The sequence below is a fragment of the Molossus molossus genome, unplaced genomic scaffold (assembly GCF_014108415.1).
Source record: "Molossus molossus isolate mMolMol1 unplaced genomic scaffold, mMolMol1.p scaffold_m16_p_11, whole genome shotgun sequence".
Taxonomy (NCBI): domain Eukaryota; kingdom Metazoa; phylum Chordata; class Mammalia; order Chiroptera; family Molossidae; genus Molossus; species Molossus molossus.
In genome coordinates this window covers 29096726-29112984 of record NW_023425346.1, presented here as the reverse complement: position 1 = coordinate 29112984, position 16259 = coordinate 29096726, and the positions used below count along the sequence as shown (strand labels likewise).

The 16259-nt window shown below is 38.7% G+C and overlaps 1 pseudogene; it reads left to right on the top strand.

Annotated features, from left to right (window-relative positions):
* The first annotated feature begins 8579 nt into the window (after positions 1 to 8579).
* LOC118625602 lies at positions 8580 to 15024 on the top strand (annotated as a pseudogene).
* Positions 15025 to 16259: the final 1235 nt, after the last annotated feature.

Sequence of the window (16259 nt, the reverse complement as noted above, 5' to 3'; positions counted from 1 at the left end):
TAAATAAATAACTAGTTATTTTGACTTCCAGTCAAGATGGCAGGTAGGTAAACACAGTAGTGTGTCCTACCACAACCACATCAAAGTTACAACTAAACTACAGAACAACCATCATTCAAAACTGCCTAAAATCAAGCTGGATGGAAGTCCGACAACTACGGAATTAAAGCAGCAGCCACATGCAGACTGGTAGGAGGGGCGGAGGTGGACGGATTGGTCCCACATGTGGCTGATAAAAATCAGGAGGATACCTCAGCTGGGAAGGTCCTCCCTGAAGACTGAGGGGTCCTCGTTTCACACCAGGTGCCCTGCTCAGTGTTCCAGTGCCAGGAAGAGAAGTCCCCATAACTTATGGCTGGAAAAACCAGCGGGAACTGAGGCTCAGGGAGGCTGAAGTGGCTGGAGCCCCAGGCAGCTCCTCTTAAAGGGCCCGCACACGGACTTATCAGATTCATCCCTCTAAACTCAGAGGGGAGGCAGCTCAAGGGGCACCAGAGACATACAGGGAAGAACTGAGCTGTTTGGCACTGGAGCGAGGGCTGGAGAGGGGGCTTACTCCAGGACAGACGTGCTCTCAGAGGCCTTTCTTCCTTTGGTGAGCCCTTCCCTGGGGCAGCAGACAGCTGCCATATCTGGGACTCCAACAACCTGGCTCACACTGGTAGCCCCGCCCTAGTGATTCCCTAAGGCCCCGCCCCACCCAACTTTCAGGCCCACTGAAGCTATTGCCTGTTGCTTAACCATAGGATTGGCTTGTCTTGGATCCTGCTTCAGGTTTTCCTAAATTCTTTCAAACAAGCAGCATCTGGTCTCAGCTAGCCCCATACCTCTTGTTAAGTAATACATAGAAACAAACACAGGGAGGCAGCCAAAATGAGGAGACAAATGAAGGAACAGAACAAAACTCCAGGAAAAGAACTAAGTGAAATGGAGATAGGCAACCTAACAGATGCTGAGTTCAAAATACTGCTTATAAGGATGCTCAATAAACTTAGTGAGGACCTAAGCGAACTTAGTGAGGGCCTGAAGAGCATAAAAAAGGACCAGTGAGAAATGAAGGATGAACAGTCAGAAATGAAGGCGGCACTAACTGAAATAAAGAATAATTTACAGAGATTCAATAGTAGTGTAGGTAAAGCCAAGAAGCAAACCATTGATTTGGCATATAAGGAAGCAAAAAAACACCCAATCAGAACAGCAAAAAGAAAAAAGAAGCAAAAAAAAAAATGAGGATAGTGTAAGGAGCCTCTGGGACAACTTCAAGCATGCCAACATTTGCATCTTGGGGGTGCCAGAAGGAGAAGAGAGAGAACAAGAAATCGAAAACTTATTTGAAACAATAATGGCAGAAAACTTCCCTAACTTGGTGAAGGAAACAGACATACAAGTCCAGGAAGCACAGAGAGTCCCAAACAAGATGAACCCCAAGAGGCACACACCAAGACACATCATAACCAAAATGCAAAAGGTTCAAGACAGAGAGAATCTTAAAAGCAGCAAGAGAAAAGCAGTTAGTTACCTACGAGGGAGTTCCCATAAGTCTGTCAGCTGATTTCTCAAAAGAAACTTTGCAGGCCAGAAGGGAGAGGCAAGAAATAGTCAGAGTGATGAAAAGCAAGAACCTATAACCAAGATTACACTATCCTGCAAAGCTATCATTTAGAATCGATGGCCAAATAAAGAGTTTCCCAGACAAGAAAAAGTTAAAGGAGTTCATCACCACCAAACTGTTTTATGAAATCTTGAAGGGTCTTTTTGAAGAAAAAGATAAAATATATGAGCAAACAAAATGGCAATGAATACATATCTATCGACAATTGAATCTACAAACAAAATGAACAGGCAGAACAGAAACATTCTCATAGATACAGAGAACATTTTGTTGGTTGTCAGATGGGACGGGGGTTGGGGGAATGGGTGAAAAAGGTGAAGGGATTAAGAAGTACAAATTGGTTGCTAGACTACAAACCTCAAAGGGAAGGGGGTTGGGGGGTGGAAAGAAATAAACCAAAGAACTTATATGCATAACCAATGGACACAGACAACAGTGTGGGGAAAGGCAGGAGGGGGTCAGGAGTGGGGAGGAGGGGGTCAACGGGGGGAAAAATCAGGAACATCTGCAATACATTCAACAATAAAAATTTTTAAAAAATAGTTATTTTAATCCATTTATCTCTTTGAACAACAAATTGCTCCAAAACAAATAAGGACTCACACGTTCATCTAATATTACACATACACACACACAAATACACGGTTCTGACTTTTGATCAGAGTCCATAAACTTGTATAAAACCACTATAAACTTTCCTCTAGGTTAGACACCATTAACAATATCTTTCAAACAGAATAAAGTTACGTTCTTGTTTTATCTAGGCACCAAGTATTAATGTTCCATTTTGATTGTTTACTTTAATGTTGTGGATATTATCGAGGAAAAATATGTAACAATTCTCTGCAACCTCTAACATGTACTCTTAGTGACCTCCCCTGAGCAGAGGAGCAGGAGTGAGAGATGGCCTGCACTTCCCCCAGCCCCCACACTGTAGCATCAGTCTTCTGATTGTTATCTTCATTCTGAGGAAGCTTGGTTTTAAGTTTCCCTTTGAATCCTGGCTGATGAATGACTATCAGCCTATGCCCTTTGCCCAATATTTGACTTTCTCAGAAATATATACATCAACAATTAATAACCTTCTCAAAGTTCTATGGAATTAGCTTTCTGATTATGTGATTTAATTGCTACAGTGGTCTGACCAGGTCATGAGTACTGCATCTTCACAGGACAATCTGATATAATGCACTGAAGGAAAAAAGTCTGAAATGAACACAATGATTTTACATATATCCTAATATTTCTACTATAGCTTAGTAGGTATTCTTCAGATTATTCAATAAAAATGGTGAGTTATAAGCTACATTTTTATTAAAAATTTTAACATCAAAACTTATGTGATGCTCTCTATGTGCCAAGACCTATTCTAAGCATTTTCATGTATAAACTATAACTTACTAAAAGGGAGATACTATTATTATCATTGTTACCTTTAAAAAGATGAGAAGACAGTCAGAAAGAGTTCAAATAATCTGTACATGATCTACAGCTACTAAGTAGTAGAGTTAACATTTGAGTTAAGGCAGTTTGGCTTAGAAACTAATGTACATAAAAAGCACTCTATGCCCTGGCTGGTTTGGCTCAGCAGTTAGAGCATCGGCCTACAGTCCAGAGAGACCTGGGTTCTGTTCCTGCTAAGGGCACGTACCTCGGTTGCAGTTTGTCCCCGGCCCTGGTTGGGTCATGTGGGTGGCAGCCACTCGATGTGTCCCTTTCACGTCAATGTTTCTCTCTCTCTCTCTCTCCCCCACCACTCTATCTGAATAAAAAGTGGAAAAATGTCCTCAAGTAAGGATAAAAAAAAAAAGCACTCTGCTATATCTCTGAAAATATTTAAAGAATATATAGTGACACAGATGGATTAAAGAAGATTCTACTTGATATTCTTTTTCCAGATAATGTCATGTAAGCATCCATCTATGACATAGAATAGAACTATAAAACCAACATACATGTATGGAACTACTGTTTGATAACTCAAAAAAGTGATCAAGGCAGATTAGGGGAAATAAAATATCAATGATCTGACCGTGGGTTTACTATTTCAGTTTTCCACTGGTATTTCCCAACCCTTTTTTTTTTTCCTTTTTCAAATTTATTTTTGTTACAGATGTTTCTCCTTTTCCTCCCATTGACATCCTTCTCCCAATGCCCCCTCCCCTCCCGGGAGTGTTGTCTGTGTCCATTGGTTGTGCATACATGCATATAAGTTCTTTGGTTTATCTCTTCCCTCCCCCTGCCACTGCCCTCTTTTGAGGTTTGACAGTCCGTTCCCTACTTCTATGTCTCTGGGTCTATTTTGTTCATCAGCTTATTTTGTTCATTGTATTCCACACATAAGTGAAATCATGTGGTATTTGTCTTTCTTCCCAACCCACTCTTAATGCAGCCCAAAGCCAGAGGTGGGCAGGGAGCTCCAGGAGAAGGCTTCTAATTCTGGTTTGAAGGGTAGGAAAGGACATGCCTAGACTTGTGTAGATATCCCTTCTTTTTGTGTTTTCTTTTCCTTCTTCCATTTAAAAAAAATGCACCAATCTATTGTTTACCAGCCGTCGTGCAATCTAGTGAGGGCGGTAACTGCAGCAGCAACAGAGTCACAGTGGGGCCACCACGAAGGAGGGGAATCTTCCTCCTGATTAAGGGAGCCGTGATCCCCAGGAAGTAGCAAACTTCCAATGCTTCCAATATCTTCTGTTGTCTCTCTGAGTCCAGAGATGGGCACAGTAGAGCACAGCAAATAAATTCCAAGATTATTGTTCAGAGGATAAATGAGGGGAACCCCAGAGACCTAGAGAGTACTGGGGAGATCATGACGAAGAAGCTCGGAAAAGAAATCCTATAAAGGTGTTCATAAGCTCACTTCCAAGCTATGCACAAGTGGATCTGATTCTAGTCAGCATAACAAAATATGTGAGATGTCAACTACCAATTTGTTGCCTGGGCTCCAGATTGATGATGGATGTGAGAAGTAATTCAGCACTTATATGCAACCAGGGTTGATTCAGCAAGAAGCTAAAACAATTCTAAATGTGCTTATATGTAATAACAGACCTTCCAAACATATGAAACAATGGATTAAATAGCTAAAAGAAGATATATAAAAATCTACAATTATACCTAGGGATATCAACATTTCTATAATATTTTCCTAGGGCTACCATAACAAAGTGATACAAAGTGAGTGACTGAAACAACAGAAATTTACTGTCTCAGAGTTATGGAGCCTAGAAGTCTGAAATTAAGGTATTGGCAGGGTTGGTTCCTCTCATTGACTATGAAAGAAAATTTGTTCATGCTTCTGCCTAACTTCTGGGGGTTTGCTGGAAGTCTTTGACATCTTCAGTTTTCAGTCTCTTTATACAGGATTCCCCCCGTTGGGTGTCTCTGTTCAAATTTTCCTTCTTTATAAGGATACTGGTCACATTGGTTTAGAGGTCCACCTATCCAATATAATCTCATTCTAACTAGTTACATCTGCAATGGCCCTATTACTAATAACATCACATTCTGTGGCACTGGAGGTTAGGATTTCAACATAGCACTTAGTGGGACAGCACTGAACCCATAACAATTTCTTTCTCAGTAATAGATAGAAACAATAACTAAAAATTCAGCAAAGGATATGTAAAAATTGAATTAAACCAATCACCAACTGGACCTAATTAACCTTCACAGATTAGTCTTTCCAACAACAGAAAAATACATGTGTAGAATTTACAAAGACAGACTTTACCTTGGGTCATTAGAAAAAAACAAACCTTTAAAATAATCCATGGGTTAAAGAGAAATCCTAAGAAAAATTAAAGCTATTTTAAACTGAGAGAATATGAAAATACAACAAAGAAAAAAATTAGGATGCTGATAAGAGTGTTTAGAGGAAAATTTATAGTAGTGAATATTTTCTTTAAAAAGAACACTAATCTTATGTCAGTAATCTGAGTTTCCATGTAAAGAAACCAGAAAAAGAGAAGCAAAACAAACCTAAATCAAGCAGATGAAAAATGATAATTAAGATAAAATCTGGTTCTTTAAAAAGAAGTATCTAGCAATAGTGACCATAAAAAAAAGAGAGAGAGAAGATACAATTACCTATAACAGAAATGAAAGAGATGATATCATCGCCATTTCCACGGACATTAAAATGGAGATAAGAAACTACTATGAACAACTCTAAAAATATAAATTCATCAACTTAGGTGAGATATATTAATCCCTCAAGAAACTCAATTTACCAAAAACTCTCACAATATAAATAGGTAACAATATTTTCATAACTATTAATTAACTTATATTTATAATTTGAAAATTTCCAAGAAAACTATCACCAGGCCTAAATAATTTTGCTGGTGAATCCTACCAGAGTTTAAACAAGAAATAACACCAGTTCTACACAATCTCTTCTGGAAAAATAGAAGAGAAAACATTTCCCAACTAATTTTATGAAACATCATTACCTTGATACTGAAATCATATTAAAAAAGTAAAAAAAAAAAAAAAATTAATGTTCAAACCAATCCTTCATGAACTTGAGGACCTGCCGAAGTGAGGTTAATCCTGGAAACGCAAGACTGGTTAAATATTCAGACATTACTCAATGTAATGTACTGTCTCAATAGTTTAAATTAGAAAATCCTTATGACCATATCAATTAATGCAGGAAAATATTTTTTAAATTCATGATCTTTTTTTATGATAAAAATTCTCACTAAATTAGAAATAGAAGAGAATCCTAAATGTGATAAAAGACATCAGCAAAAAACTTAGAGATAGCATCACACTTAAAGATTAATTCTTTCTTACAAAGATGAGGAACAGGTAAAAATGTTCCCTACTCTCATCACTCTTATTTACCATACTAGAAGTCCCAGCTAGTGTTGAAAAAAATGAAAAGTCACCATGACTAAAAGGAAAGAAACAAACTCATTCTTATTCACAAACAACATTATGGTATACATGTAAAATTTCAATGAAAGTACAAAAATTACCTTTGCAGGAAACTAGATTGACCACAAAAAATAAATGAATTTCTATGTATGAAGCAATGTACATTTGAAAATACAAATTAAATGACCAATACCCACAAAATAGTAATATTCCTTTATCAATGTAATGAAATATGTATAGGATCTGCAGCTGAAAACTCTAAAACTTGGTGAAATACATCAAATGAGATTTAAATTAACGGAGAGATATGTTAATGAATTGGAAGACTCAACACAATAATAACGTGAATTTTCCCCAAAGTTATCAATAGAATTAATGCCATTGCTTTAAAATTCCAAAACAATTATAATGTATACTATTAGTTATAGCATGGAAAGGTAACAGAAGGAGAACAGCAAAACTAAGAAAGAGTTGGTGGAATCATACTGCCTGATGTTAAGTCATATTAGGCTAAAATCAAGACAATGTGGCATTGGTGAAGAAAATAATCACATAAATAAGTTGAATGGAATAAAGGGTTCAGAAACAGACCCATACTGAATGGGTAATTGTCAGAAGTGCAAAAGCAATTTAATGAGCTATTTTCTCCTCCTCCTCCTCCTCCTCCTTCTTCTTAATGTGTTTTTATTGATTTTAGAGGGAAGAAGGGAGAAGGAGAGAGAAACATCCATGTGAGAGAAACATCAATCAGCTGCCTTCTGCAGGCCCTGTGCTGGGGATCGAGCCCACAACCGGTCATGTGTCCCAGCTGGGAATCAAACTGGCAACCTTTTGGTGCATGGAACCCCACGTTCAACCTACTAATCTACATGGGTGTCATATTTTCAACAAATAGCGTTGTTTTTAGAAGAAAAGCAAATAATAAAAGAAAAATCTCTATTTCCTGGTGTTAACACCAAAAGCATAATCTTGACAAATATCCCCATCAAATTTAAGATATTTTCCCTATAAAAGACATTGTTGATTGAATGAAAAGATAAAGAACAGATTGGGGAAAATATTTACAAATCACATATCCACCAAAGACTTTTATTCATAATCATAAAACTTAACAGAGGAAAAACAAACAACCCAATCAAAAACTGGACAAGATATTGAAGAGGCACTTGAGCACAGAAGATATGCAAATAACCAATAATTGCATATAAGGATGTTCAATAGCATTAGTCATTAGGACATTGCAAAGTAAAACCACAGTGAGACACAAGGACACATCTATTAGAATGGCTAAATTTAAAAATGCACGAAACACTTGCAAGGATGTAGAGCAACTGGAACTTATACATTGCTAATTGGAAAGCAAAATGTTTTCTCAGAAATGATTCGAATGACACCCAATCCCACTCCTGGTTATCTACCCTAGAGAAATAAAAATGTATATACCCACAAAAACCTGTGTACAGTACGTATAGCAGCTCTATTCATAATCACCCCACACTAAAATAACATAAGTGTCTTTCAACAGGTGAATTAATAAACTATGAAACAAATGATGATATAGCCATACAATAAAAAGGATCATGCTATAATACAGTAGCTAGGATGACTCTCAAAAGCAGAAGGCTCAGCCAAGGAAGCCTATCTTTATAGGTTACATACCTTTTTAGAATCATACAGTTGCCTCTTGAACAACCCAGGTTTGAACTACATTGGTCCACATACATGTGTTTTTTTTTAAACAAATACAGTTCGTCCTTCCTAGTTTTGGTTTCACATTCATAGATTCAACAAACTGCTGATCAAAAGCAGTATTTTCACATTCCCAACCATGGATTCCCAACCAAAGATGGAAAATATTGTTCTCAATCTACAGTTTGGTTGAATTCAGGTACACAAAGGATGAACTATGAAGTGCAAGTCATGCTTGGATTTTCTACTGCATGGGGATTTGCGCCTCTAACCCCAGCTTTGCTCAAGAGTCAACTGCAGTGTTTTCAGCAATCCAGGGTTCAGCAGCCCGGGATTGAAGCTGCTTTGGCCCATCTTTAGTTTGCACAATAACAGGCCACAACAGCGAAGGATGAACAGAGCTCTTGGAAAGGTGCTGTGTTTAAGGAACCATATGATTTTTCAGCAAGCCTTTCCCTTTTTTTTTTTTTTTTTTTTTTTAATTTTTATTTATTTATTTTTTTGTTACAGATATTTTACCTTTTTACCCCATTGGCACCCCCCACCCCACCCCCCCTCCACCCTGTCCCCGGCTTAGTTGTCCATGTCCATTGGTCATGCATACATGCATATAAGTTCTGTGGTTTATCTCTTCCCACCCCCCCACCCCCCATCCCCTCTTCTGAGGGATGTCAGTCTGTGCCCCACTTCCATGTGTCTGGGTCTACTGTATTCCTCAGACTGTTATGTTCATTATATTCCGTATATAAGTGAGATCATGTGGTATTTGTCCTTCTCTGCTTGGCTTCTTTCACTTAGGATAATACTTTCCAGGTCCCTCCATGTCGTCTCAAAGGATAAGAGATCTTTCTTTCTTACCGCTGCATAGTATTCCATTGTGTATATGTACCACAGCTTTTTGATCCATTTGTCTACTTATGGACACTTGGGCTGTTTCCAGATCTTAGCTATTGTAAATAGTGCTGCTATGAACATGGGGGTACATATATTCTTCCTGATTGGTGTTTCAGGCTTCCTAGGGTATATTCCCAGCAGTGGGATCACTGGGTCAAATGGAAGTTCAATATTTAATTTTTTGAGGTAGCACCATATTGTTTTCCATAGCGGCTGCACCAGTCTGCATTCCCACCAGCAGTGTATTAGAGTCCCCTTTTCTCCACACCCTCGCCAACACTTGTTGTTTGATGATTTGTTGATGGCAGCCATTCTGACAGGGGTGAGGTGATACCTCATTGTTGTTTTAATTTGCATCTCTCTGATGATTAGTGATGTTGAGCATTTCTTCATATGTTTCTTGGCCATTTGTATGTCCTGTTTGGAGAGGTGTCTATTCAGCTCCTCTGCCCATTTTTTAATTGGGTTCTTTGTCTTCCTTTTGTGGAGTTGTATGAGCACTCTGTATATATTGGAAATTAACCCCTTATCTGATACATCATTGGCAATGATGTTCTCCCATACAGTGGGTTGCCTTTCCATTTTGATGATTGTTTCTTTTGCTGTGCAGAAGCTTTTTAGTTTGATGTAGTCCCATGTGTTCATTTTCTCCTTTATTTCTGTTGCCTTAGGTGATGTATCAGTGAAAATTCTGCTCCGTATGATGTCCGAAATTTTGTTGCCTACATTTTCTTCTAGAATTTTTATGGATTCACGGGTCACATTTAAGTCTTTTATCCATTTTGAGTTTATTTTTGTGTATGGTGTAAGTTGATGGTCTAGTTTCATTTTTTTGCATGTAGCTGTCCAGTTTTCCCAACACCATTTATTAAAGAGGCTGTCTTTACTCCACTGTATGCTCTTGCCACCTTTGTCAAATATTAATTGAGCGTATTGCCTTGGGTCCATTTCTGGGCTTTCAGTTCTGTTCCACTGGTCTATATGCCTGTTCTTGTGCCAGTACCAGGCTGTTTTGGTTACAGTCGCTTTGTAGTATAACCTGATATCTGGTATTGTGATCCCTCCAACTTTGTTCTTCTTTTTCAAGATTGCTGTGGCTATTCGGGGTCTTTTTTGGTTCCATATGAACTTTTGAAGTATTTGTTCTAGTTCTGTGAAATATGTCGTTGGTATTTTGATGGGTATTGCATTGAATCTATAGATTGCTTTGGGTAGTATGGACATTTTAATTATGTTAATTCTTCCAATCCATGAACAGGGTATGTGCTTCCACTTTTTTATATCTTCCTCTATTTCTTTTTTCAATGACCTGTAGTTTTCTGCAAATAGGTCCTTTACTTCTTTGGTTAAGTTTATTCCTAGGTATCGTAATTTTTTTGGAGCGATGGTAAATGGGATTGTTTTTTCAGTTTCTCTTTCTGTGAGCTCATCATTGATGTACAAGAATGCCGTCGATTTCTTGACGTTAATTTTGTATCCTGCTACTTTGCCAAATTCATTTATTAAGTCTAATAGATTTTTGATGGATTCTTCAGGGTTTTCTATGTATAATATCATGTCATCTGCAAATAATGACAGTTTCACTTCCTCCTTTCCAATTTGGATCCCTTTTATTTTTTCTTCACATCTGATTGCTGTGGCTAAGACTTCCAGTACAATGTTAAATAAGAGTGGCGAAAGTGGACATCCCTGTCTTGTTCCTGTTCTTAATGGAAATGTTTTTAGTTTCTGTCCATTGAGTATGATGTTGGCTGTAGGTCTTTCATATATAGCCTTTATTATGTTGAGATATGATCCCTCTATTCCTACATTGCTGAGCGTTTTTATCAGAAATGGATGCTGGATTTTGTCGAATGCTTTTTCAGCATCTATTGATATGATCATGTGGTTTTTATTCTTCATTTTGTTTATGTGATGTATCACGTTTATTGATTTGCGAATATTGTACCAACCTTGCATCCCTGGAATGAATCCCACTTGGTCGTGGTGAATAATTTTTTTGATGTATTTCTGGATCCGATTTGCTAGTATTTTGTTCAGGATTTTGGCATCTATGTTCATCAGGGATATTGGCCTGTAGTTTTCTTTCTTCGTAGTGTCTTTTTCTGGTTTTGGAATTAGAATTATGCTGGCCTCATAGAATGTGGTTGGAAGTCTTCCTTCTCCTTGAATTTTTTGAAATAGTTTGAGGAGAATGGGTGTTAGTTCTTTTTTGAATGTTCGGTAAAACTCCCCTGTGAAACCATCTGGGCCTGGGCTTTTGTTTGCTGGGAGAGTCTTGATTACTTCTTCAATTTCCTTAGTTGTTATTGGTCTGTTCAAGTTTTCTATCTCTTCCGGGAATAGTTTTGGGAGACTGTGTGTTTCTAGAAATTTGTGCATTTCGCTGAGATTGTTGAATTTGTTGCCATATAGTTGTTCATAGTAGTTGTTAACGATCTTTTGTATTTCCGTGGTGTTGGTTGTTACTTCTCCTCTTTCATTTCTGATTTTGTGTATTTGGGTTCTCTCTCTTTGTTTCTTGGTGAGTCTAGCTAAGGGTCCATCTATCTTGTTTATCTTTTCGAAAAACCAGCTCTTTGTTTCATTGATCCTTTGAATTGTTTTTTTGGTCTCTATGTCATTTATTTCTGCTCTGATCTTTACTATTTCCTTCCTTCTACTTGCTCTGGGGTTTTCTTTTTGTTTGCTTTCTAATTCTTTAAGTTGTGAGGTTAGACAGTCAATTAGAAATTTTTCTTGTTTTTGAGGTAGGCCTGTAGTGCTATGAACTTCCCTCTCAGAACTGCTTTCGCTGCATCCCATAGATTTTGTGTTGTTGTGTGTTCATTTTCATTGGTTTCCAGGAAGTTTTTAATTTCTTCCTTGATCTCCTCGGTGACCCATTCATTGTTTAATAACATGCTATTTAGCCTCCATGTGTTGAAATGTCTTTGCATGTTCTTGTTGCAATTGATTTCTAGTTTCATGCCATTGTGATCTGAGAAGATGCTTGATATGATTTCAATCTTCTTGAACTTGTAGAGATTTAGTTTGTGTCCTATCATGTGGTCTATCTTTGAGAATGTTCCATGTGCACTTGAGAAGAATGTGTATTCTGTAGTTTTGGGGTGTAATTCTCTGTAGATATCTATTAAATCCATTTGGTCTAGTGCTTCATTTAGAGTCTCTGTTTCCTTGCTAATTTTTTGCCTAGAGGATCTATCCAGTGCTGTCAACGGGGTGTTGAAGTCCCCTGCTATGATTGTATTGTTGTCGATTTCTCCATGGAAGTCCTCCAGAAGATTTTTAATATATTTCGGTGCTCCTATATTGGGTGCATATATGTTTATCAAGGTTATATCTTCCTGTTGGATAGATCCTTTCAATATTATGTAGTGGCCGTCTTTGTCTCTAGTTATGGTCTTCATTTTGAAATCTATTTTATCAGATATGAGAATTGCTACCCCAGCTTTTTTTTGCTTTCCATTTGCTTGGAAAATTTTTTCCATCCCTTCACTTTCAACCTATGTGAGTCTTTTGTTGAGAGGTGGGTCTCTTGTAAACAACATATAGATGAGTCATGCTTTCTTATCCAATCAGCTACTCTGTGTCTTTTTATGGGAGCATTCAATCCATTTACGTTTAAGGTGATTATTGATATGTACTTATTTATTGCCATTTTTGTTTAGTGTGGTTCTATTTTTCTTCCCATTTCTACTGCTAATTACAGCAGTCCTTTTAACATTTCTTGCAGTGCTGGTTTGGTGCAAATGTATTCCCTTAGCTTTTTTTTGTCTGGGAAGCTCTTTATTTGATCTTCTATTTTGAATGATAGCCTTGCTGGGTAGAGTAGTCTTGGATTCAGATTCTTGTTTTTCATGACTTTGATTACTTCATGCCATTCTCTTCTGGCCTGTAGTGTTTCTTGTGAGAAGTCAGCTGAGAGCCTTATGGGATTCCCTTTGTAGGTAACCTGTTGCTTATCTCTTGCTGCTTTTAGGATTCTCTCTTTGTCTTTAATTTTTGGCATTTTAATTACTATGTGTCTTGGTGTGGGCCTGTTTGGGTTCTTCTTACTTGGGACTCTCTGTGCTTCTTGAACTTGAATGCCTTCTTCCTTCACCAAATTAGGGAAGTTTTCTCTCACTATTTTTTTGAATATATTCTCTATCCCTTGCTCCTTTTCTTCTTCTTCGGGGACGCCTATGATGCGAATATTATTACGTTTCCACGTGTCCCATAGTTCTCTTAAGCTGTCTTCCTGTTTTTTAATAGTTTTTTCCTTTTGTTTTTCTGATTGGTTGATTTTTTCTACCCTGTCTTCTAATTCACTGATCCGGTCCTCAGCTTCCCCTACTCTGCTTTTTAAACCTTCCAATGTGTTTTTCATTTCGGATATGTCATTTTTTATCTTTTCTTGTTGGTTTTTAATTTCCATTTGGCTTATTTTCAGTGTCTCTATGTCCTTACTCATGCTGTTCAGCTTCCTCAAGATCATGGCTCTGAATTCTAGCTCTGTTAACATGCCTAATTGCTCCACATTGATCTCATCTTCGGTGGAGGTGTCTTGCTCTTTCATTTGGCTTCTGTTTCTGTGTTTCACCATTTTAGCTATCACTGTGGGCTTTGGAGCCTGTCAAGTTCTCCCTGTGGGTGTTGGTGTTCTGCTGTTTGTGGCTCCCTCTCCTGTGTTTAGATGAGCGAGGGAGGACCCGCGTTGAACACCACTGTCAAGTCTTACTTTCCTGGTTAAAGTTGCCAGCCCAGGAAACGTACTGTTATCCTCTAGCTTTTTGCCTGGTGGCTAGCAGTCTAGGTTAATTGATCAGTTTTGGGTTGTCAGTTGATTGAAAAACTGCCTCTGGTGCTCAGCCAAGGGGCTTTCAGGAGGGTGGGGCAGATGCTGGTTGTTAGTGAGCCTCAATTAGCACTTCAATGGCCCACAGGGTGGGGTTGGATCTCCGAGGGAGGGGCTGCTGCCTCTCTCAGAGCCCTGGGAAGGAGCAATGTGGCCACAGTCCTGAGTGGCTGCACTCAGCCAAAGCTCTGGGCGCCCTCCAAACCCCGAGTGTCCCGACACAGTTCCAGTCCAGTCCGCCCTCCCTCCGCCGGAGCCCAAGGTGAGTGGCTGTGGCTGTTTCAGCTTCTGTCCCGGCTGCGCTGCGGGGCCGCCTGGGAGTGTAACCTGCGGGCGCCGCTTATAGCTAAGGCCGCTGCCGAGCTGCCGACCGTGGGCGCCCAGCCCCGTCTCGCGCCTTCGCAAGCCTACCGGGATGGAGTCAGTGTCCCTCGTTGTATGGTCCTCGCAAGCTGCTTTTCTGTTGGTTTTTCCCGTCGATTTGTCTGTGTTATAGTTGTAATTCCAGTTTGGTTCTGGGAGACGGTCTGTGTAGCTCCGTTCACTCCGCCGCCATTTTTCGGTCTCAAGCCTTTCCCTTTTTAAGGTTCAAAACTTCAGGAGAGAATCCCATCTGTTCTGCAGGTGGCACTTTGCTGAGTACCAATAGGTACTACAAGACTAAGCTGATCCACGGAATTGGAAGTTACAAGCATCTAATTAAAGCCCAAGAGCCCAAGAAGAAGAAGGGAAAAGTAGAAATGAGACCCATTAGTTTATAAATATGGGGTTTTAAACATTCACCTAACTGCATACAACATGGCCAATATGTTCACAGTCCTGTAACCATCTCTCCATCAAAGTCAAGGAAAGTTATGCAATGTCCACCAAAGTCACGGAGGTATTATGGCTGCAGGATCAAGGCAGCAAAATGTTCCTGGATTCAGTTCTTACCCCTTATGAGTCAGTGGTTCAGATGAGCAGTTTGACTGTTACATCTGATGAGATTTTATTGGAAATAATCCAAAGCAATTTTCCTGAAGGTGTCAAATTGTCAGTGAAGGAGCACACTGAAGAAGACATCAAGGGAAGGTTCGAAGTTCAGCCATGGGAAAACTGTTAGCTAGTTTGAAGTAACTCATTGCAGACACTTCCATGCCAGCACTGGTGATATTAAGTACCAAGGGGAGGAGCTTCCTGGGTGTTCCAAGTTAAGCAGGAGACCATGAGCCTTAGATGTAAGTACTCCTCCCCACAGCCAGGATGCCTCCTCTCCTCTGAAGGAGTGCTCACCACTGTCACCACTTTCCTTTGATCAACCCTAGGCAACCTCCAACTAATAAAAATCTGCTGGTGAAAAGTCAACTGTATACGATTCCATTTATGAAAAGACCAAACTATAATGATATAGACAGAACAGATCAGCGGTTACCAGGTATTGGGGGTGGGGGGTAGAGTTTGACTAAAGAAAGAATGAGGGAATTTGGGGTACTGATAGAAGTGCTGTCCCCTGATTGTGTTGGTGGTTACATAAACCTACATACTCATTAAAATTTATAAAACTATATACCAGTAAATAATCTATTTTTACATAAGAGAATAAAAGATGTATTACATGATTGAAGAGGCTATGATTTATTCCCAAAGGAAAGTTTCTAATACCAAAATGAGACACTACTTAAAAAACAAAATAAGTAAGTGTTCCTTGCAGATTGCACCATGAGTTTTAGCTCTATGTGATTAAATAGCTATTAAGTCACAAATGTATTCTATGGTAATAACATCGAGAACTCTACCATTATATAGAGACCACACAAATACATAAGCATGCAGAGTCAATAATAAAATTCTGATTCTAAACGTTGACTTTCTCATCTGCACTAATTTAAAGAGCTATAAAACTAATATTTGATTATAGAGGCATAAACCTTACCATCTGTTCTATATACCTTTCAGCTGAATTTCTTCCTCTGTCCTCTCTGTCAGTAACTTCATTCAAATCACTTGGTGGAAGAATATAACATCTTGCACTTTAAAAAAATATTTTAAGTAAAATAAAGAGTTATGAACATAATTTTAAAAGGATTGGCAAAGTTTCCAGCATAGTTCTTTCATGTACTCCAGTGAAGTCAATGAAGAAAATTGTGTCCAGTTATGGTTGCCAGATTAAGCAAATAAATAGTCGCAGAGATGCAGATTGCAGCATGGAGAATACAGCAATAATGTTGGGATAACAGGGAATGAAGCCAGGTGGGTGCTTGGGGCAGCAGGGGGACCACTCTGTAGCATGCATGCTTTTCTGGGCACTTTGCTGTACACCTGAGAGACTGGTGAAAAATGCTACTAAATTTAAAGTGT